The sequence below is a fragment of the Phocoena sinus genome, chromosome 2, assembly GCF_008692025.1.
Source record: "Phocoena sinus isolate mPhoSin1 chromosome 2, mPhoSin1.pri, whole genome shotgun sequence".
NCBI classification, from domain to species: domain Eukaryota; kingdom Metazoa; phylum Chordata; class Mammalia; order Artiodactyla; family Phocoenidae; genus Phocoena; species Phocoena sinus.
This window is the reverse complement of record NC_045764.1, coordinates 52,522,276-52,547,716: the sequence shown is the minus strand read 5'-3', so window position 1 is coordinate 52,547,716 and position 25,441 is coordinate 52,522,276. Positions and strand designations below refer to the sequence as shown.

At 38.5% G+C, this 25,441-nt stretch overlaps 1 protein-coding gene and 1 long non-coding RNA gene across 2 annotated transcripts in view; one reads left to right on the top strand and one right to left on the bottom strand.

Moving 5' to 3' along the window:
* The window catches only part of GABRG3 (gamma-aminobutyric acid type A receptor subunit gamma3), a 650,507-nt gene that overhangs the window by 599,917 nt on the left and 25,149 nt on the right, over positions 1-25,441 (top strand). The window lies entirely within an intron of this gene.
* On the bottom strand, positions 10,346-18,209 carry LOC116749808. The gene is made up of 3 exons (XR_004348698.1): positions 18,198-18,209; positions 15,245-15,249; positions 10,346-10,551 (listed from the first exon to the last, which is right to left on the bottom strand). It is a non-coding gene; the product is annotated as an uncharacterized LOC116749808 (long non-coding RNA).

Sequence of the window (25,441 nt, the reverse complement as noted above, 5' to 3'; positions counted from 1 at the left end):
ATGAGATTCTAAGAGTATCTTCAGTGAGTGTAGATCCTCCAGCTGTGAAGTTATGGTACATAAGAAAACCTTTCAGATGTGAGTATTGACAAAGTTTCCCCAGTACTCTTCTTGAGTAACATGGAGGCCAAGGGTAAGGTGTTCCCTCTGCCTCCTTACTCTTCAGATATGCATGTGAGGCCCATCATGGAAGCATAATTGTATCCATTGCATGCTGATTGCATATTCCTTCAGCATACCTCAACCAACAAAAACTTCAGTTCTTGAAAAGCAAAGCCATTCTTTAAAAAACTAACCTTTAATGGAAGTCAGCAGCCAATGTATTGAAAACAGCATGCTTAAGTTGAACTTAACAGTGGAATAGTCACTTATCATCTGAGGTCCTCAGATTCCACATCTGTTAAATAAAATATCTGCCTGGGTGATCTTGCATCATCTTTCAGTTCTGATAACTATGAGAATTGCATTAAGCATTTAGCAGAATATAGAGAGACTCTAAGGAGAGCAATGCAATGTATAGGTCTCCAGGAAAGATTTTCTTATCAGGTGGCCAGCTAAACACTTATGCTGCTCAAACAATAGCCTGGAGAAAACAGTTTGCAGATTTTTTTGCTTTGTTTTTGCAGTCAACATCAGGCAATCTAAAGTTACCAATATCTACCTGTTTGGGTAATCTGCAGATTACTTGGCAAAGTGTTTCTGTCACTCCACTTGCGATCTTAACAACAGAGTCTGGGGCCACCCATTGTGGTTGGTCCAGCAGACTGCAGGCATTATGACGTGGACCTGTTTTTGCCCTTGAAATCTCAGGAGGCCACCTCAGAGGAGGACCAGGCACCTCCTGCTTCGTTAGCTGCTTGTTTAAAGAAGTTGCATGGTCTTTTCCTCATCAGTTACATTTCAATGACACAAGCCACAGTGAATTTTAATTTTGCCATAGGAATGGCAAAATGAAGCAGCCACTCTGGCGCATTACTCTCCTGTTATATTTAATATTGCAAACATCGGGTTTCTCACGCATGGAAGTGTTACCAGAGGCTACTGGAAAAATATTAGTTGTTATTCCAGCAGTGGCCAAAAATTGGTGCAAGTCCATTTAGCAACACCAAAAACTTGTCAATGGTTCTGCACTGCACAGCTGTGACACTGCTCTCCTGTGTTCTTTCTCAATCAAGAGGTCAAACGAATGGGAATAAAACAAACAAAAAAATACCAACACAGTTTTGTCTTCTGTTGAGCTTTGAAGTGACACGTGGCTCATTTATCTGTGTAGCCCCATATTAACTAGCTTACATAGCCAGTGCACAAGTTCCATTGTCTAAAACTTCTAATAGAATTAGGAACAGAGAACATTTTGTGAGAAAAGATATGCTCTTCAGATCATATGCTTTGAACATATTTACCCAAGAGCTAAATTAACCATTAACCGTTGATAGAATATGTAAACATTTTTCTGCCTTTTTCCTCAATGAACATTTTTGAAATGTTTTACAACTATGTCTGCAATTACCAGTTATGAATTAAACACTAATGTCTTTAAGCCTTGGTAGGAAGGTGTAAATAATTTTATGGAGGAAATTCCAGTTAATTTTCTACAAAGGGGAGAGAATTTATAAAGAGGAGTTTGCTCTGTTAGAAGGAAAATCTGACCCTATTATTAGTTTTTATTTTTTCCGTTGTAGCTTGTGGTAATGATGTTGGTGATAGCTATTTAATAATCCAAATCACAATACAAGAGCACCCTTTATAGTTAACAAATGATTTTCAATAATTAGATGCTGAAGGCAAGCTGCAAATGCAATTTGTTTCTATGAATTTTGATTCTCTTTTGTTTATATCCAATAAGCCTGAGTATATGTGAGGAAAAAGAAATATAATATGAATAGAAAAAGATGATCTGTTTCCCAAAATCTTAGGTCCACAAAACTAATTATAATGAATTTTCATCCCATGAATATTAATATTTTACTTCCACATATTTTACAAAAAGCAAATAATGCTAAAAGTGTATCTAACAACAATAGAACGTAAGTGTGATGGGGAAGATGCAGTTTATTGTTAATTCGCTTTGATTGGTTAAGAGCAAAAAAATATTCCAGATCACTTTTTTAGACAGCAAAAAACTAAACAGCAGAGAGACTTTCAAGATGGCAGAAGAGTAAGACATGGACATCACCTTCCTCCCCACAGATACATAAGAAATACATCTACGTGTGGAACAACTTTTACAGAACACCTACTGAATGCTGGCAGAAGACCTCAGACTTCCCAAAAGGCAAGAAACTCCCCACGTACCTGGGTGGGGCAAAAGAAAAAACAGAGAGAAAATAATAGGGACAGGACCTGCACCTGGGAGAGGGAGCTGTGAAGGAGGAAAAGCTTCCACACACTAGGAAGCCCCTTCACTGGCTGAGACGGGGGTGGGGGGGGGGAGAAAGCTTTAGAGCCATGGAGGAGAGCATAGAAACAGGGGTGCAGAGGGCAAAGCAGAGAGATTCCTGCACTAAGGATCTGTGCCAACCAGCAATCAATCACCAGCCCTAGAGCCTTGTCTGCTTACCCGCTGGGATGGGTGGGGGCTGGGAGCTGAGGCTTTGGCTTTGGAGGTCAGATCCCAGGGAGAGGACTGGGGTTGGCTGCGTGAACACAGCCTGCTGGGGGCTAGTGTGCCACAGCTAGCTGGGAGGGAGTCTGGGAAAAAGTCTGGAACTGCCTAAGAGGCAAGAGACCATTGTTTTGGGATGCGTGAGGAAAGGGGATTCAGAGCACCACCTAAACAAGCTCCAGAGAGAGGCGCAAGCCGCGGCTATCATCATGGACATGAGAGATGGGCATGAAACGCTAAGGCTGCTGCTGCAGCCACCAAGAAACCTGTGTTTAGACCTGTATCCACACCTACCCTCCTGGGAGCCTTTTCAGCCTGCCACTGCCAGGCTCCTGTGATCCAGGGTCAACTTCCCCAGGAGAACATAAGGTGTGCCTCAGGCTGTTGCAATGTCATGACAGCCTCTGCTGCCACAGGCTCGCCCTGCAGTGCATACCACCCTTCCACTGGTCTAAGTGAGACAGAACCCCGTAATCAGCTACTCCGTTAACCCCGTCCTGTCTGGGTGGAAACAGACGCCTTCAGGCGACCTACACACAGGGGCGGGGCCAAATCCAAAGGTGAACCCCAAGAGCTCTGTGAACAAAGAGAAAGGGGAATTTCTCCCAGCACCTCTGGAGCAACGGATTAAATCTCCACAAGCAACTTGATGTACCCTGCATCTGCGGAATACCTGAATAGACTGAATCATCCCAAAATTGAGACAGTAGACTTTGGGAGCAACTGTAGAAAGGGTTTGCTTTCTGCATCTAATTTGTTTCTAGATTTATATTTATCTTAGCTTAGTATATAGAGTTTATTATCACTGGTAGATTATTTCATTGATTTCGTTGCTTTATTCATCCTTTTTTTCAATATAGATATATACTTTGTTTCCTTTTCTCTTTATGTGAGCATGTAGGTTTATGCTTCTTTGTGTGATTTTGTCTGTATACCTGTTGTTGTTGTTTTTAATAGATTTTAGCACTTGTTATCATTGGTGGATTTGTTTTTTGGTTTGGTTGCTCTCTTCTTCTTTCTTTTTTTCCCTGTTTTTATTTTGAATAATTATATTTTTTATTTTAATACCTTTTATTTATTTATTTCTTTTTCTTCTCCCTTTTCTTCTCAGCCTTGTGGCTGATAGGGTCTTAGTGCTCCTGCTCAGTGTCAGGACTGTGCCTTTAAGGTGGGAGAGCCAAATTCAGGATACTGGTCCACCAGAGACTTCCTGGCACCACATAATATCAAACAACGAAAGCTCTCCCAGCTATCTCCATCTCAACACTAAGACCCAGCTCCACTCAACAACCAGAAAGCTACAGGGCTGGACACCCTATGCCAAACAACTAGTGACAGGAACACAATCCCACCCATTAGCAGAGAGGCTGCCTAAAATAATAATAAGGTCACAGACACCCCAGAACACACCACTGGATGTGGTCCTGCCACCAAAAAGACAAAATCCAGCCACATCCACCAGAACACAGGCACCAGTCCCCTCCACCAGGAAGCCTACACAACCTACTGAACCAACTTTAGTCACAGGGGGCAGACACCAAAAACAACGGGAACTACAAACTTGAAGCCTGCGAAAAGGAGACCCCATTAAGTACTTCTCATTAAGTAAAATGAGAAGACAAACACACAGCAGATGAAGGACCAAGGTAAAAACCCACCATACCAAAAAAAAGAAGAGGAAATAGATAGTCTACCTGAACAGAATTCAGAGTAATGATAGTAAAGGTGATCCAAAATCTTTGAAATAGAATGGAGAAAATACAAGAAAAAATTTAAAAGGATCTAGAAGAACTAAAGAGCAAACAAGCAATGATGAACAATAAAATAAATGAAATTTTAAATTCTCTAGAAGGAATCAATAGCAGAATAATTGAGGCAGAAAAACAGATAGGTGACCCGGATGATAAAATAGTGGACGTAACTACTGCAGAGACTAATAAAGAAAAAAGAAGGAAAAGAATTGAAGACAATCTTAGACACCTCTGGAACAACATTAAATGCATCAACATTCGAATTATAAGGGTCCCAGAAGAAAAAGAGGAAAAGAAAGGGACTGAGAAAATATTTGAAGACATAATAGATGAAAACTTCCTTAATATGGAAAGAAAATAGTATCAGGTCCAGGAAGCACAGAGCGTCCCATACTGCATAAAACCAAGGAGGAACATGCCAAGACACATATTAATCAAACTATCAAATATTAAATACAAAGAAAAAATATAAAAAACCAGCAAGGGAAAAGCAACAAATACCATAGACGGGAATCCCCATAAGGTTAACAGCGGATCTTGCAGCAGAAACTCTACAAGCCATAAGGGAGTGGCAGGACATATTTAAGTGATGAAAGGGAAAAAACTACAACCAAGATTACGCTACCCAGCAATGATCTCATTCAGATTCAATGGAGAATTAAAACGTTTACAGATGATCAAAAGCTAGGAGAGTTCAGCACCACCAAACCAGCTTTACAACAAATGCTAAAGGAACTTCTCTAGGCAGGAAACACAAGAGAAGGAAAAAACCTACAATAACAAACACAAGACAATGAAGTAAATAATAGGAATATACATATCAATAATTACCTTAAATATAAATGGATTAAATGCTCCAAGCAAAAGACATAGACTGGCTGAATGGATACAAAAAAATGACCTATATATATGCTGTCTACAAGAGACCAACTTCACACCTAGGGACACATACAGACTGAAAGTGAGTGGATGGAAAAAGATATTCCATGCAAATGGAAATCAAAAGAAAGCTGGATTGGCAATTCTCATATCAGACAAAATAAATTTTAGAAAAAAACTATTACAAGAAACAAAGACGGACACTACATAATGATCAAGGGATCAATCCAAGAAGAAGATATAACAATTGTAAATGTCTATGAACCCAACATAGGAGAACCTCAATACATAAGGCAAATGCTAACAGCCATAAAAGGGAAAATCGACAGTAACACAATCATGAAAGGGAACTTTCACATCCCACTTTCACCAATGGACAGATCATCCAAAATGAAAATAAATGAGGAAACACAAGCTTTAAATGACACAGTAGACAAGATGGAGTTGATTGATATTTATAGGCTATTCAACCCAAAACAACAGAATATACTTTACTCTCAAGTGCTCATAGAATATTCTCCAGGATCGATCATAACGTGGGTCACAAATCAAGCCTTGGTAAAATTCAGAAAACTGAAATTGTATCAAGTATCTTTTCAGACCACAGCATTAAGAGACTAGATATCAATTACAGGAAAAAAATACAAACACACGCAGACTAAAGAATACACTACTAAATAACCAAGAGATCACTGAAGAAATCAATGAAGAAATCAAAAAATACCTAGAAACAAATAAGAATGAAACACGATGACCCAAAACCTATGAGAGGCAGGCAAAGCAGTTATTAGAGGGACGTTTATAGCAATACAATCCTACCTCAGGAAACAAGAAACATCTCAAATAAACAACGTAACCTTACACCTAAAGCAATTAGAGAAAGAACAAAAAACCCCAAAGTTAGCAGAAGGAAAGGAATCATAAAGATCTGATCAGAAATACTTGAAAAAGTAACAAAGGAAACAATAGCAAAGATTAATAAATCTAAAAGCAGCTTTGTTGAGATGATAACCAAATTGATAAAACATTAGCCAGACTTATCAAGAAAAAAAGGGAGAAAAAAATCAATAGAATTAGAAATGAAAAAGTAGAAGTAATAAGTGACGCTGCAGAAATACAAAGGCTCCTGAGAGATTACTACAGGCAACTATATGCCAATAAAATGGACAACCTAGAAGAAATGGACAAAAACTTAGAAAGCACAACCTTCTCAGACTGAACCAGGAAGAAATAGAAAATATAATCAGACCAATCACAAGCACTGAAATTGGAACTGTGATTTAAAACCTTCCAATGGGGCTTCCCTGGTGGCGCAGTGAGAGTCTGCCTGCCGATGCAGGGGACACGGGTTTGTGCCTCTGTCCGGGAGGATCCCACATGCTGTGGAGCAGCTGGGCCCGTGAGCCATGGCCACTGGGCCTGCGCGTCCGGAGCCTGTGCTCTGCAATGGGGGAGGCCACAGCAGTGAGACACCTGTGTACTGAAAAAAAAAAACCTTCCAACGAGCAAAAGCCCAGCATTAGATGGATTCACTGGTGAATTCTCTCAAACATTTAGAGAAGAGCTAAAACCTACACTTCTCACACCCTTCCAAAATATAGCAGAGAGAGGAACACTCCCAAATACATTCTACAAGGCCACCATCACCCTGATACCAAAACCAGAGAAAGATGTCACAGAGAAAGAAAACCAATAGCAATGCACTGATGAACATAGATGCAAAAATCCTCAACAAAATACTAGCAAACAGAATCCAACAGCACATTAAGAGGTTCCTACACCATGTTCAAGTGTGGTTTATACCAGGAATGCAAGGATTCTTCATTTATGCAAATAAGTCAATGTGATAAATGATATAAACAAATTGAAGGAGAAAAACCATATGATCATCTCAATTGATGCAGAAAATGCTTTTGACAAAATCCAACACCCATTTATGATAAAATCCCCCAGAAAGTAGGGTCAGATGGAACTTACCTCAATATAATAAAGACCATATATTACAAACCCACAACAAACATCATTCTCAATGGTGAAAAACTGAAACCATTTCTACTAAGATCAGGAAAAAGACAAGGTTGTCCACTCTCAACACTATTATTCAACATAGTTTTGGAAGTTTTAGCCACAGCAATCAGAGAAGAAAAAGAAATAAAAGGAATCCAAATTGGAAAAGAAGTAAAGCAGTCACTGTTTGCAGATGACATGATACTATTCATAGAGAATCCTAAAGATGTCACCGGGAAACTACTAGAGCTAATCTATGAATTTGGTAAAGTAGGATACAAAATTAATGCACAGAAATACACTAATGAAGAAAAATCTGAAAGAGAAATTAAGGAAACACTCCCATTTACCCATGGACATATGGTCATCTTATTTTTTGTAAAGGAGGCAAGAATTTACAATGGAGAGAAGACAGCCTCTTCAATAAGTGGTGCTGGGAAAACTGGAGACATACATGTAAAAGAAGGAAATTAAAACACTCCCTAACACTATACACAAAAATAAACTCAAAATGGATCAAAGGCCTAAATGTAAGTCCAGACACTATAAAACTCTTGGAGGAAAACAGGCAGAACACTCTATGACATATATCACAGCAAGATCCTTTTTGATTCACCTCCTAGAGAAATGGAAATAAAAACAAAAATAAACAAATGGGACCTAATGAAACTGAAAAGCTTTTGCACAACAAAGGAAAACATAAGACAAAAAGAGAAACCTTGGAATGAGAGAAAATATTTGCAAGTGAAGCCACTACCAAAGGATTAATCTCCAACATTTACAAACATGCAGCTCAGTATCAAAAAAACAGACAACTCAATCCAAAAGTGGGCAGAAGACCTAAATAGACATTTCTCCAAAGAAGATACACAGATGGCCAACAAACACATGAAAGGATGCTCAACATCACTAAGCATTAAAGAAATGCAGATCAAAACTACAATGAGCTATCACCTCACACCAGTCAGAATGGCCATCAAAAAATCTGCAAACAATAAATGCTGGAGAGGGTGTGGAGAAAAGGCAACCCTCTTGCACTTTTGGTGGGAGAACAGTATGGAGGTTCCTTAAAAACTAAAAATAGAACTACTGTACAACACAACAATCCCACTACTGAGCATATACCCAGAGAAAACCATAATTCAAAAAAAGTCATGTACCACAATGTTCATTGCCACTCTATTTACAGTTGCCAGGACATGGAAGCAACCTAAGTGTCCATAGATGGAGGAAAAGATAAAGAAGATGTGGCACATAGGTACAATGGAATATTCCTCAGACATAAAGAGAAATAAAATTGAGCTAGTTGTAGTCAGGTGGATGGACCTAGAGTCTGTCATACAGAGTGAAGTAAGAAAGAGAATAACAAATACCATATGCTAACACATATATATGGAATCTAAACAACAACAAAAAATGGTTCTGAAGAACCTAGGGACAGGACAGGCATAAAGACGCAGAGGTAGAGAATGGACTTGAGGACACAGGGAGGGGGAAGGGTAAGCTGGGGCAAAGTGAGAGAGTGGCAGGGACTTCTATATACTACCAAATGTAAAACTGATAGCTAGTGGGAAGCAGCCACATAGCAGAGGGAGATCCACTCGGTGCTTTGTGACCACCTAGAGGGGTGAGATAAGGAGAGTGGGAGAGAGATGCAAGACGTAGGAGATATGGGGCTATATGTATACATATAGCTGATTCACTTTGTTATACAGTAGAAGTTAACACACCATTGTAAAGCAATTTTACTTCAATAAAGATGTTAAAAAAATAAAAAGTAAAGCGCACTGCAATGCATGCCTTAAATGCATGCCTTAATGGCTTTTAAGCATACACAATTCAGTTTCAATTGTCTTAATTGACTTAGGATATAATTTATTTTTTGCTAAGTTAATAAAAACCTAATAATTTTCATCATCTGAGAAACATTCACATCCAAACGAGCGGTATTAACAATAGACCTCACCTCCACAAACCTTGAATGACTAAACAGGTGTCCTCCACCATACCATACATTTGAAAAACCAGCATACGTCAACCCAAAATGGTCAAGAAAGGCAGGACTCGAACCCCCTCTAATCGGTTTCAAGCAAATACCAAAACCACTATATCTTTCTTTATAAATGAGATATTAGTAAAGCCTTACATAACTTTGTCAAAGGTAAATCACAAGTGAAAATCCTGTATATCTCCATGGCATATCCCTTCCAAGTAGGCTTCCAAGAGGTAACATCACCTATTATAGAAGAACTCCTACCCTTTCATGATCACACATTAATTATCGTTTCCCTAATTAGCTCCCCAGTCCTCTACATTATCACTCTAATACTTACAACCAAGCTAACACACACTAGTACAATAGACGCCCAAGAAGTAGAAATTATTTGAACCATCCTCCCAGCCATTATCTTAATCCTAATCTCCCTGCCCTCCCTACGAATTCTCTAAATAGACGAAATCAATAACCCCTCTCTTACCGTAAAAACAAGAGGACACCAGTGATACTGAAGTTATGAATACACCGACTATGAAGACCTAAACTTCGACTCCTACATAATTCCAACCTCAGACCTAAAACCGAGAACTACGATTACTAGAAGTGGACAATTGAATGGTCCTACCCATGTAAATAACAAACTGAATATTAGTCTCCTCCGAATACGTACTACACTCATGAGCTGTCCCCTCCCTAGGCCTAAAAACAGATGTAATCCCTGGACGCTTAAACCAAACAACTTTAATATCAACACGACCAGGTCTATTCTACGGACAGTGTTAAATCTGTGGCTCAAGTCACAGCTGCATACTAATCGTTCTTGAACTAGTTCCCCTAGAGAACTTTGAAAAATGATCTGCTATGTAACTACAACTATAACCTCATTAAGAAGCTAAACTAGCGTTAACTTTTTTTAAAGATTGAGAGCCGTAAAACTCCCCTTAATGACATGCTAAAACTGGATACATCAACATGACTCCTTACTATCCTATCTATATTCCTAACCCTTGTCACACTATTCCAGCTAAAAATTTCAAAACACGTCTACTCCCTCTACCCCAAATTAACACACACCAAAGTACAACAAACTCCTTGAAACATCACAGGAACGAAAATCTATTTACCCCTTTCACAGTCCCAATAATACTAGGTATCCCTATCCCCACTCTAATCATTATACTCCCCACTATACTATTCCCAACACCAAATCGACTAATTAACAATCGCACACTTTCCATCCAACAATGATTAACCAAACTTACGTCAAAACAACTAATAAATACACATAACCTCAAAGGACAAACCTGATCTCTCTCATCTCACCTCTCCTATTTATTGTCTCTACACATCTTCTTGGAATATTACCCCACTCATTTACACCTACAACCCAACTCTCAATAAATTTAAGAATAGCTATTCCTCTATGAGCTGGTATCGTTATTACAGGTTTCCGCAATAAGGCAAAAATATCCTTAGCCCACCTTCTACCACAAGGCATACCTACCTTCCTGATTCTCATTTAGTAATCATGGAGACTATTAGCCTACATATTCAACCATTAGCACTAGCCGTACGTCTAACCGCAATTACAGCAAGCCACTTATTACATCAAACTGGAAAAACAACTCTCAAACTAATAAGTACCAGCCTATTCACAGCCCTCATCACGTTCACTGTCCTCGCTCTATTAACCATGCTCGAATTCGCTGTCGCCTTAATTCAAGCCTACATATTCACTCTACTAGTAAGCCTATACTTGCATGAAAATACATAATGACCCACAAAACCCACTCATACCACATAGTAAATCCCAGTCCTTGACCCCTTACAGGAGCTTTCTCAGCACTTCTTGTAACATCGGGCCTAATCCTATGGTTCCACTTCAACTCAATAATCCTGCTAGTTTTTAGCTTACTAACAAATATTCTAACAATGTATCAATGATGACGAGATATTATCCAAGAAAGCACTTTCCAAGACCACCACACATCAACTGTCCAAAAAGGACTTCGATATGGAATCATCTTATTTATCCTATCAGAAGTCCTATTTTTTTACAGGCTTTTTCTGAGCCATTTACCACTCAAGCCTTGCCCCCACTCCTGAATTAGGCAGATGCTGACCACCAACAGGTATCCACCCTCTAAATCCTCTAGAAATTCCACTTCTCAATACCCCTGTGTTACTAGCCTCTGGCGTATCTATCACTTGAGCGCATCACAGTCTCATACAAGGAAACCGCAAACACATACTTCAAGCTCTTTTCATCACAATCATGTTCGGCCTTTATTTCACCCTACTCCAAGCATCAGAATACTATGAAGCCCCATTCACCATCTCAGACGGAATCTACGGATCCACTTTCTTTGTAGCGGCAGGCTTCCATGGACTACACGTCATCATCGGATCCACTTTCCTCATTGTTTTATACGCCAAATAAAATTCCACTTTACATCAAGCCATCACTTCGGCTTCGAAGCCGCTGCTTGATACTGACATTTCGTAGACGTTGTATGACTATTTCTCTATGTATCTATCTATTGATAAGGTTCATAGTCCTTTTAAAAAAGTATTAACAAGTACAACTAACTTCCAATCAGTTAGTTTCGGTGTACCCCGAAAAAGAACAATAAACCTCCTACTAACACTACTAACAAATACAACTCTAGCCTTACTGTTTGTATTTATCGCTTTTTTACTCCCTCAGCTAAACGTGTATGCAGAAAAAACAAGCATCTACGAATGTGGTTTTGACCCAATAGGATCTGCTTGCCTACCTTTCTCCATAAAATTCTTCCTAGTAGCAATTACCTTTCTTCTCTTTGACTTAGAAATCGGCCTCCTACTTCTCCTACCCTGAGCAACCCAAACAGACAACCTAAAAATAATACTCACTATGACCTTATTCTTAATCTCTCTACTAGCAGCTAGCTTAGCCTACGAATGAACCCAAAAGGGCTTATAATGAGACAAATATGGTACGTAGTTTAAAATAAAACAAGTGGTTTCGACTCACTAGACTGTGATCCAAACTCACAAATACCAAGGGTCTCTAATCCATATAAATATCCTAGTAGCCTTCACCATATCCCTTACGGGATTATTAATATACCGATTCCACCTCATATCCGCACTACTCTGCTTAGAGGGCATAATACTATCACTATCAGCCCTCACAATCCTAAACTCACACTTCACCCTAGCCAGCATGATACCAATTCTCCTACTATTTGCAGCCTGAGAAGCAGCCATCGGACTAACCCTACTAGTCATAATCTCCAACACATCCAGCAGTGACTACGTACAAAATCATTATCTCCAATGCTAAAATTCATCATTCCTACCATCATACTGATACCCCTAACTTGATTATCAAAAAACAACTCTATCTGAATTAATACCACAACCCACAGTTTACTATTCAGCGTTACAAGCCTAATCTTAATCAATTCATCGACAACAGTCTCAATTACTCTCTAATATTCTTCTCCGGCCCCCTTTCCACACCACTCCTAATTCTGACAATATGACTCCTTCCTTTAATACTAATAGCAAGCCAGTCCCACCTTCTCATAGAACCACTCGTCCGAAAAAAAACTTTACAATACTAATTACATTACAAACGCTTCTAATTATAACATTCACCGCCACAGAACTAATCTTATTCTACATCATATTTGAAGCTACACTAATCCCTACTCTCATCATTATTACCCGCTGAGGTAACCAAACAGAAGACTCAGTGCAGAACTCTACTTCCTATTTTACACACTTATATCACTCCACTTGCTAGTAGCACTAACATACAAAACACATCAGGATCTCTAAATATTCTATTATTACAACACTGAGCCCAACCACTATCCACGTCCTGATCCAACATCCTCATATGAGTAGCCTGCATAATAGCTTTTCCAGTAAAAATACCCCTCTACGGACTACATCTTTGACTACCCAAAGCACACGTAGAAGCCACCATCGCAGGTTCAATAGTCCTTGCAGCTGTACTACTAAAACTTGGAGGCTACGGCATATTACGAATTACATCAATTCTTAACCCTCCAACAGAACATATAGCTTACCCTTTTTTCATGCTGTCCTTATGAGGAATAATCATAACCAGCTTCATCTGTTGACATCAAACAGACCTAAAGTCACACATCGCATACTCTTCAGTCAGCCACATAGCACTCGTTATCGCAGCTATCCTCATCCAAACCCCTGAAGCTACACAGGAGCTACCGCTCTAATAATCGCCCATGGCCTTACATCCTCTATATTAGTCTGTCTAGCAAACTCAAACTATGAACGAATCCATAGCCGAACCAGAATCCTAGCACGAGGCCTACAAATCTTTCTCCCACTAATAGCGACCTGATGAGTACTAGCAAGCCTAACAAATCTCGCTCTACCCCTTACCATCAACCTAATCGGAGAACGACTTGTAATTATATCAGCTTTCTCATGATCAAACCTCACTATTATCCTAATAGGAACAAATATTGTAATCACAGCCCTCTACTCCCTATATATGTTAATCACGACACAACGCGGCAAACATACTCATCATATCAACAACCTCACCCCCTCTTTCACACGAGAACACGCCTTAACAGCCCTACACATCATTCCCTTACTACTATCGCTAAACCTCAAAATCATCTTAGGACCTCTTTATTGTAAGTATAGTTTAAAGAGAACACTAGTTTTTGAAGTTAGTAATAGAAGATCAAAACTTCTTACCGATAAAGTACTGCAAGAACTGTTAACTCAAACCCCTACACCTAACAATGTGAATTTTTCAAACTTTTAAAGGATAACAGCTACATTGGTCTTAGGAACCAAAAAATTGGTGCAACTCCAAATAAAAGTAATAAGCCTATTCACTTCCTCTGATTTACTCACATTACTAATATTAACTGCCACCATCATTATATCTAACACAAACCTCTACAAAAGCAGCAAGTACCAACACTATGTAAAAAATATTACCGTTTCCGCCTTCATCACTAGCCTGATCCCAATAAAATGTCTTTACACAAACCAAGAAGCATTCATTTCAAACTGACACTGAATTACCATCCAAACCCTTAAACTATCACTTAGCTTCAAAATAGACTACTTTTCACGCATATTCATACCCGTACTATTACCCGTACTATTCGATCATGGAATTCTCAATATGATATATACACTCTTGACCCCCTCATCAACCAATTCTTCAAATACCTACTTATCTTCCTCATCATTATACTCATCCTCGTTACAGCTAACAATCTCTTAACTCTTCATTGGATGAGAAGGAGTAGGTATTATATCCTTCTTGCTAATTGGCTGATGATTCGGACGGACAGACGCAAATACAGCCGCCCTTCAAACAATCTTATATAATCGCATCGGAGATATCGGATTCCTCATACCAATAGCATGATTTTTATTTAACATAAACGCATGAGACTTACAACAAATTTTCATACTCAACCAAAACTCCTCAAATCTTCGCCTCATAGGACTCATATTAGCCGCAGCTGGAAAATCAGCCCGATTTGGACTACACCCCTGACTCCCTTCAGCAATAGAAGGTCCCAGTTCAGTCTTAGCTTTACTCCACTCAAGCACAATAGTCATAGCAGGGATTTTCCTACTTATCCGTTTCTACCCATTAATAGAGAATAACAAACCCATTCAAACAATAACCCTTTCTCTATGTGCCCTCACCACTTTATTCACAGCTATTTGCGCCCTCACCCAAACGACATCAAAAAAATTATTGCTCCAGCCAACTTGACCTAATAATAGTAACAATTGATCTTAACCAGCCTTACCGGGCGTTTGTACACATTTGCACACACGCCTTTCTCAAAACCATATTATTCTTATGATCCGGCTCCATCATTCATAATCTAAACAATGAACAAGACATTCGAAAAATAGGAAGGCTATACAAAACCCTTCCCTTCACCACAACCGCCCTTATCATTGGCTGTTTAGCACTCACAGGAACACCATGCCTCACAGGATTCTACTCTAAAGACCCCATCGTCGAAGCCACCACTTCGTCTTATACCAACGCCTGAGCCCTAACCCTAACCGCTACCTCCCTCACAGCTATTTACAGCACTCGCATTATCTTCTTTACACTACTAGGACAACCTCGTTTCCCTCCCCTCATAAACATTAATGAAAATAACCCCATATTAATCAACCCTGCCCGTATCAGGGTCCGCAGGGTGTGAAGTGGATGGAGGATAGGCTCATGACAGTCTGAGAAGAAAATTGCATTTTGTAGTTAAGTAAATCTAGACAAAGGACAGGTGAGGACAGGTTGATGGTGTATTATCGAAAACACTCGTTATATAATTAAATCTGGCTAAAGAATACACTGTTGTTTTCCAGGAGATGGTGTACAGTTTGAAATAAGAAATTCAAATGTAGACCATCTAACTACAAATTCCTCTCCCACTGAGCCAAACACTACTTTCACAGATTTCCAGACAGTATTTCTGGTTTGTATATACCGGAATAATGTGTTTTTATGATAAAATGGTCATTACCACTGAGCTGGATGCTCAGACTAGTGGCTCATGATTATCTCAGAGACTGGGCAGTGCTGAATGGGCAATGGCAGCGTCTTTATCTAGGACCCAGACCCTCAACCGACTGTAAAGTTTCAGCTTGTCTCCCTTAAACAGTAAGCAACACACAACTACGTTCTCAGACTCCATAGTTGCCATCCCATTCCATTCTTCTCTCAGATTGCAGTCTGGTTCTGGGTCTCTCAATTATTATTTCCAGACTGATCACTGGGTTATTTCTTCAGGTGATAAATCTCATTATTTAGGTGTAGATTGCACCGGTTTAACTACCAGGGTATAATCTTATTTCCAAGTTGATAACATTTACAATTGACACCAGGGACCTTATTTCACTTCCCACATTTTTACATTTCTCCTTGCATAGTGATAGCATACATGTGAAATTTTAGCTATATATGAATTGCCCATGTCTGTGTTCTGTGTGCACATCCTTAAATAGTGAACTTTGTAACTGAATTGTCTCTTCCCTGCACTTTTCTCAGAATCCTTACACCATCCTGGTCATTGTTATGCTGTGTTGCTTCAAACTGCAGTTCTTTTCAGACACTTACTCTGCCCATCCACCTTCCCATGTCCTACAGTCTCTGAAGAATTTCCTTTTGCTTTCCATGGCAGGGTAATACAATGTCTCATCTGAAAAACTAACCCTGAAAGACCTTTCAGAATTACAAATAACAATAAATAAACAGTGGAAGATATTTCTGAACCATTTTGATCCCTTGTTTTTAAGAATATGTACCTGTGTAGGCAATATATATATATATATTTTCATTTATTTATTTTTGCTGTGTTGGGTCTTTGTTTCTGTGTGAGGGCTTTCTCTAGTTGTGGCAAGCGGGGGCCACTCTTCATCGCGGTGCATGGGCCTCTCACTATCGCAGCCTCTATTGTTGCGTAGCACAGGCTCCAGACACGCAGGCTCAGTAGCTGTGGTTCACGAGCCTAGCTGCTCCACGGTATGTGGGATGCTCCCAGACCAGGACTCGAACCCGTGTCCCCTGCATTAGCAGGCAGACTCTCAACTGCGCCACCAGGGAAGCCTTAGGCAATATTTTTATGGCCTCTGGGATTCACGTGTGTGCTTTTGAGGTTTTTCATTAGTGCATGTTTTTTTCTCCACTAAGCTGGAAATATTGGTGAACATTTCTTGCCTTCTTGTTTAAAAATGATTCTTTTTCAGCAATGCTCATACCTAGCTATGCCACCTGCACTGCAATGTACTTGATTCCATCAGGAGTATCAATATTCACCTGCCAGAGTCACTTCTCTTTGCTGCATATTAACAACCCATGTTAATCTGTGTTAATATAAAATCTGATGTTGATCAGAGCTTTTCCTGTACCAGCACACAACACACCAGACCCAAGAAGTAGGTATTTTAAATATTTTGTCTCCATTTTACCATTTTGCCCAAGAGGTGAACCTAGAATTACTCCTTAAAGGAAATATAAATCTAACATGGTTAAAAACAGACCATAAAAATCTGATGTATTCAATTACTTGAAGCTATCATAAAATGGAAGATAGGTGATAACGTTATTAGTATAACTTTGGAGTAAATAATAGATTTTACCATGATGAGAGCCTGGCATTATTTATTTCTGTCCTTGTGTAAAGAACTTTTTTTTGAAGGAAGATTTGGGGTAGAGGAAAGGGACATACCTCTTAGAGCCCCTAAAATCATAACGTGTGAGTGACAGCTTTTATCAGTGAGTGAAAGTAGCCCTGCTGGGCAGATTACAGCTTTACACATATCACCTGTTATTGCAAATCACCAAGTGTTTCACGTGAAAATTCTTGGGTGGCCAGGTGTAATCTGTGAAGTGCCTCATCATGTAAGCAAAGCTGTGTTCTCTAGGATTAGCTTCTTATCATACTCATGAGTGTATTTGGGTACACAACTGAAAGGAATGTGAAGGTAAAAGGCGTGTGGAATGATGTGTGGATGGGGAGTACTTATTAACCCTAGAGAAAGGTTATCAAACTTCATTTCCTACCTTAATTGAAATGTAATTGACATATAATATTTTGGAAGTTTAACATATACAATGTATATATGGCAAAATGCTTCCATAATAGTGTTAGGTAACACATCCTTCACTTCACATAATTACCATTTTTTTCTTGTTATTGTGAAAACATTTAAAATCTACACTCCCAGGATTTTACGTATGTAACAGAGTATTGTGACGTATAGTCATCATACTGTATTTTAGATTCCCAAAATTAATTCATCTTATATCTGAAAGTTTGTACTCTTTGATCAACATCTCCCCATGTCCCCCACCCTGCCTGGTAAATATCAATTTACTCTCTATTTTTAAATTGCACATATAAATGAGATCATACAGTATTTGTCTGACTTATTTCACTTAGCGTAATAGCTATCATCCATGTTGTTGCAAACGGCAAAATTCATTTTTTACGGCTGAGTAGTATTTAATATATATATATGTTTATATATATATATATATACAAACATGTATATACAGATACACCATAACTTCTTAAACTATTCATTTGTTGATGGACATTTAGGGTGCTTCCATATCTTGGCTACTGTAAATAGTGTTGCTATGAACATTGAAGTGCAGGTATCTCTTTGAATTATTGTTTTCATTTTTTCAGATAAATACCCAGGAATCAAATTGCTGTGGTATATGTATTTTTAGCTTTTTGAGAAACCTCTATATTGTTTCCACAGTGACCACACCAATTAACATTCCCACCGACAGAGTACAAGGGTTCCCTTTTCTCCACATCTTTGCTATCACTTGTTATTTGTGGGTTTTTGTTTTTTTTTTTTTTTTTTTTTTTTTTTTTTGCGGTACACAGGCCTCTCACTGCAGCGGCCTCTCCTGTTGCAGAGCACAGGCTCTGGACACGCAGGCCCAGCGGCCATGGCTCATGGGCCCAGCCACTCTGTGGCACATGGGATCTTCCCGGACCAGTGCAAGAACTTGAGTCCCCTGCATTGGCAGGTGGACTCTCAACCACTGCGCCACCAGGGAAACCCTGTCGTCATTTTAATGATAGCCATTCTGACGGGTTGAGGAAACATCTCACTGTGTCTTTAATTTGCATTTCTCTAATGATTAATGGTGTTGAGCATCTTTTCATGTGACTGTTAGCGAACTGTATGTCTTCTTTGTAAAAACGTCTGTTTCATAGGTATGTTTATTTGTGTCATATTTTAGATTCCATATGTAAGTTATGATATATGGCATTTGTCTTCCTCTTTTTCACTTCACATAGTATGATAATCTCTAGGTCCATCATGTTGCTGCAGATGATGTTATTTCATTCTTTCTGATTGCTGAGTAATATTCCACTGTGTGTGTGTGCGTGCGGTTTACTATTGTAAATAGTGCTGCAATGCTCATAGGGATGCATGCAACTTTTTAAATTATAGTTTTATCTGGGTATATGCCTAGGAGTGGGATTGCTAGATCATATGATAAGTTTATTTTTAGTTTTTTGAGGAAACTTCCTACTGTTTTCCATGGAGGCTGTACCAATTTACACTCCCACCAAGAGTGCAGGAGAGTCCCCTTTTCTGTCCAACATTTATTGTTTGTAGACTATGATGTCTTTCTTGAGTTGTATGAGTTGTTTGTAAATTTTGGAAAGTAAGCCCTTGTCAGTCGCATGATTTGCAAATATTTTCTCCCAGTCCGTACGTTGTATTTTCATTTTGTTTGTCATTTCCTTTGCAGTGCAAAAGCTTATAAGTTTGACTAGGTACCATTCATTTATTTTTGCGTTTATTTCTATTCCCTTGGGAGACAAACCTAAGAAAACAGTACAATTTATGTCAGAGAATGGTTTGCCTATGTCCTCTTCTAGGAGTTTTCATGCCGTATATTTAAGTCTTAAAGCCATTTTGAGTTTATTTTGTGTATGGTGAGGGTGTGTTCTAACTTCATGGATATACATGCGGCTGTCTAACTTTTCCAACACCTCTTTTTGGTTTTTTTGCCATAATATGGTGTTTTGGTGCAAGCAGCAATGCAAATCCGAAGGATGTAATTTAGAGGAAACTCTGTCCTGTCTATTCTCTAGGAACTAGAACAAGGGGAATGAGAGATGATTGTGGGTAAATCAAACCGTTTTCTCTTAATTACAGCTGAATAACGGAGCAAACTCCAATGGAAGGTTGTGATCTGCTTTTTTTTTTTTTTACATCTTTATTAGAGTATAACTGCTTTATAACGGTGTGTTAATTTCTGCTTTATAACAAAGTGAATCAGTTAAACATATACATATGTTCCAATTTCTCTTCTCTCTTGGGTCTCCCTCCCTCCCATCCTCCCTATCCCACCCCTCCAGGCGGTCACAAAGCCCCTAGCTGATCTCTCTGTGCTATGCGGCTACTTCCAATAGCTATCTACTTTACATTTTTTGGTGTATATATGTCCATGCCTTTCTTTTGCTTTGTCACAGGTTACACTTCCCCTCCGCATATCCTCAAGTCCATTCTCTAGTAGGTCTGTCTTTAGTCCTCTCTTACCTCTAGGTTGTCCATGACATTTTTCCCCTTAAATTCCATATATATGTGTTAGCAAACGGTATCTTTCTCTTTCTGACTTACTTCACTCTGTATGACAGACTCTAAGTCCACCCACCTCACTACAAATGACTCAATTTCCTTTCTGTGTCTAATATTCCATTGTATAAATGTGCCACATCTTCTTTATCCATTCATCTGATGATGGACACTTAGGTTGTTTCCATCTCCAGCCTATTGTAAATAGAGCTGCAGTGAATATTTTGGTACATGATCTTTATTAATTATGGTTTTCTCAAGGTATATGCCCACTAGTGGGATTGCTGGGTCATATGGCACTTCTATTTGTAGTTTTTTAAGGAACCTCCATGCTGTTCTCCATTGCGGCTCTATCAATTCACATTCCCACCAGCAGTGCAAGAGTGTTCCCTTTTCTCCACACCCTCTCCAGCATTTATTGTTTGTAAATTTTTAATGATGGCCATTCTGACTGGTGTGAGATGATATCTCATTGTAGTTTTCATTTGCATTTCTCTAATGATTAATGGAGTTGAGCATTCTTTCATGTGTTTGTTGGCAATCTGTATATCTTATTTGGAGAAATGTCTATTTAGGTCTTCTGCCCATTTTTGGATTGGGTTTTTTTGTTGTTGTTGTTATTGAGCTGCATGAGCTGCTTATAAATTTTAGAGATTAATCCTTTGTCAGTTGCTTCATTTGCAAATATTTTCTCCCATTCTGAGGGTTGTCTTTTGGTCTTGTGGTGAGTGGTGAGAGTGGGCAACTTTTCGTGTTCCTGATCTTACTGGAAATGGTTTCAGTTTTTCACTACTGTGGACGATGTTGGTTGTGGGTTTGTTATATATGGCCTTTATTATGTTGAAAGCTCCCTCAATGCCTACTTTCTGCAGAGTTTTTAATCATAAATATGTGTTGAATTTTGTCAATATCTTTCTCTGCATCTATTGAGATGAGCATATGGTTTTTCTCCTTCAGTTTGTTAATATAGTGTGTCACGTTGATTGATTTTCGTTTATTGAAGAATCCTTGCATTCGTAGAATAAAGCCCACTTGATCATGGTGGATGACCCTTTTAATGTGTTGTTGGATTCTGTTTGCTAGTATTTTGTTGAGGATTTTCGCATCTTTGTTCATCAGGGATATGGGCCTGTAGGTTTCTTTGTGACATCCTTGTCTGGTTTTGGTATCAAGGTGATGGTGGCGTCGTAGAATGAGTTTAGCAGTGTTCCTCCTTCTGCTATATTTTGGAAGAGTTTGAGAAGGATAGGTGTTAGCTCTTCTCTAAATGTTTGATAGAATTCACTTGTGAAGCCCTCTGGCCCTGCGCTTCTGTTTGTTGGAAGATTATTAATCACTTTCAATTTCAGTGCTTTTGATTTGTCTGTTCACATTTTGTATTTCTTCCTGATTCAGTCTTGGCAGGCTGTGCATTTCTAAGAATTTGTCCAGTTCTTCCAAGTTGTCCATTTTATTGGTATAGAGTTGCATGTAGTAATCTCTCATGATCTTCTGTATTTCTGCAGTGTCAGTTGTTACTTCTTTTTAATTTCAAATTGTATTGAGTACCTCCTTTTTGCTTGATGAGTCTGTCTAATGGCTTATCGATTTTGTTTATCTTCTCAAAGAACCAGCTTTTAGTTTTATTGAGCTTTGCTATCTTTTCCTTCATTTATTTCTGATCTGATTTTATGATTTCTTTCCCTCTGCTAACTTTAAGGTTCTTTTTTTCTTCTTTCTCTAATCCATTTAGGTGCAAGTTAGGTTGTTTATTCGAGATGTTTCCTGTTTCATCTTAAGGTAAAATTGTGTTGCCATAAACTTCCCTCTTAGAACTGCTTTTGCTGCATCCCATAGGTTTCGGGTCGTCGTGTCTCCATTGTCATTTGTTTCTAGGTAAATTTTTATTTCCTCTTTGATTTCTTCCGTGATCACTTCGTTATTAAGTAGTTTAATTTTGGCCTCCATGTGTTTGTATTTTTTACAGATCTTTTCCTGTAATTGATATCTAGTCTCATAACGTTGTGGTCAGAAGAGATACTTGTTACGAGTTCACTTTTCTTAAGTTTACCAGTGCTTGATTTGTCACCCAAGATATGTCTTCTGGAGAAAGTTCCATGAGTACTTGAGAAAAATGTGTATTCTGTTGTTTTTGGATGGAATGTCCTATAAATATCAATTAAGTCCATCTTGTTTAATGTATCATTTAAAGTTTGTGTTTCCTTATTTTCATTTTGGATGATCTGTCCATTGGTGAAAGTGGGATGTTAAAGTCCCCTATTATGAATGTGTTACTGTCGATTTCCCCTTTTATGGCTGTTAGCATTTGCCTTATGTATTGAGGTGCTCCTATGTTGTGTGCATAAATATTTACAATTTTTATATCTGCTTCTTGGATCGATTCCTTGATCATTATGTAGTGTCTTTCTTTGTCATTTCTAATAGTCTTTATAGTCTATTTTGTCTGATATGAGAACTGCTACTCCAGCTTTCTTTTAGTTTCCGTTTGCATGGAATATCTTTTTCCATCCCCTTACTTTCAGTCTGTATGTGTCTCTAGGTCTGAGGAGGGTTTCTTGTAGACAGCATATATATGGGACTTCTTTTTGTATCCATTCAGCCAATCTGTGTCTTTTGGTGGGAGCATTTAATCCATTTACATTTAAGGTAATTATCCATATGTATGTTCCTATTCCCTTTTTCTTGTTTTGGGTTTGTTATTGTAAGTCTTTTCCTTCTCTTGTGTTTCCTGTCTAGAAAAGTTCCTATTGTAGCTGTTGTAAAGCTGGTTTCGTGGTGCTGAACTCTCTCAGCTTTTGCTTGTCTGTAATGGTTTCAATTTCTGTAACAAATCTGATTAAGATCCTTCCTGGGTAGAATAATCTTGTTTGCAGGATTTTCCCCTTCATCACTTTAAATATGTCCTGCCAATCCCTTCTGGCTTGCAGAGTTACTGCTGAAAGATCAACTGTTAACCTTATGGGGATTCACTTGTGCGTTATTTGTTTTTCCCTTGCTGCTTTTAATGTTTTCTTTGTATTTTTTGACAGTTTCATTAATATGTGCTTTGTCGTATTTCTCCTTGTATTTATCCTGTATGGGACTCTCTGTGCTTCCTGGACTTACTTCCTTTCCCATATTAGGGAATTTTTCAAGTAATCTCTTCAAATATTTTCTCAGTCCCTTTCTTTCTCTTTTCTTCTTCTGGAACCCCTATAATTCGCATGTTGGTGTGTTTTATATTGTCCCAGAAGTCCAGACTGCAGCCAATGTACACTCCAGCCTTTAGAGGCTGTCTTTGCACAATCAACAGCAGTGCTTTTCTGGGTCTGTCATCTAAAGGACAAACAAAATTTTTTTTAAAAATGTGGACTACATCAAACTAAAATGTTTCTGTGCAGCAAAAGAAACAACAGTAAAAAGACAACGTATGAAATGGGAAAAATATTTGCTAACCATATATATGAGGAAGGTTATTTAAAATATATTTTAAAACATATAACTTTATAGAATAAAACAAATAATTCCAAATGGCAAAAGGCCTGAGTAGACTTTTTGCCAGAGAAGACATACCAATGGACAACAGGTACATGAAAAAATGCTCGCAGGCTTTCCTGGTGGCGCAGTGGTTGAGAGTCTTGCCGATGCAGCGGACACGTGTTCGTGCCACAGTACGGGAAGGTCCTCCATGTCCCGGAGCAGCTGGGCCTGTGAGCCATGGCCACTGAACCTGCATGTCTGGAGTCTGTGCTCTGCAATGGGAGAGGCCACATCAGTGAGAGGCCTGTGTAACACAAAAAAAAAAAAAAAAAAAATCTCAACATCACTAACATCGGGGACATGCAAGTCACATCCACTACTAGTTATAACCTTATGCTTGTTAGAATGGTCATCATAAAAAACCCCAGAGATAAAAAATATCGGCAAGGATGTGGGGAAAAGAGAACACTTGTATGCTGCTAGTGGAATTGTGTACTGGTATAGCCACTATGTAAAACAATATTGGGGATTCTCAAAAAATTTAAAACAGACCTACCATATGATCCAGCAACTCTACTTCTGAGACTCCAAAGGAAATAAAAACACTGTCTCAAAAAGGTATCTACACTGCTATGTTCATAGCAGCATGATTTACAATAGCCAATACATGGAAACAACATGTGTCCATCAGTGGACGAATGGATAAAAAGTTATCCAACACAATAAAATGTTATTGAGCCATAAAAAAGAAGAAATCCTGCCATTTGTGACAACATGGATGGACCTTGAGGCCATTATGCTACGTGAAAGAGGACGAGAGAAAAATGCTGTATGGGCTCACTCATATGTGGAATCTAAAAACAAACAAAAACCAAACTCATAGATAAAAGGTCAAATTTTTGGTTACCAGAGGTGAGAGGTATAAAAGGAAGGTGGTCAAAATATACACACTTCCAGTTGTAAGTACTAGGGATACAGTATACAACATAACTATAGTTAACATTGCTGTGTGATAAAGTTGTTGAATGTAATCTTAAGTGTTCTTATCAGAAGGAAGAAACAAATAACTGATAACACTTGGTGTGCTTTCATTATTTCCAGATAACAAAAATGACTTTAGAAAACTTTAACCTAATTTATTCTTCTTCACTTTATATGTTATTGTGGTTGCACATTTTAATTCTGAATACACTTAAATTTCCATAGTGCATTATGTCAGTGTTACCAAAATATTTACCCTTTTTCCTGATTTCACATCATTTCAGTGTGTCCCTCTAATTTCTTTCAGCCTAGCCAGCATATTTTGAATCATGTTTTTGTTGGCCTGATAGAAACCTATACATCATTTTTGTAGAATACTTTGCTTGGCATAAAGTCCTAAATTTACAGATATTTTCTTTCATCTCTGAAAATTTAATACAACTGTATTTTGACTTCCTTTGAAGTCAAAGGAACTTGGACTTCATGCAGTATTTGAACGACAAATACTGCATGAATGATATCACGAGTGCAGAATTTAAAAGTACAAACTAATGAATAGAACAAGAGGAGCAGATATAGAGAACACACTAGTGGTTACCAGTGGGGAGAAGGAAAGGAGGG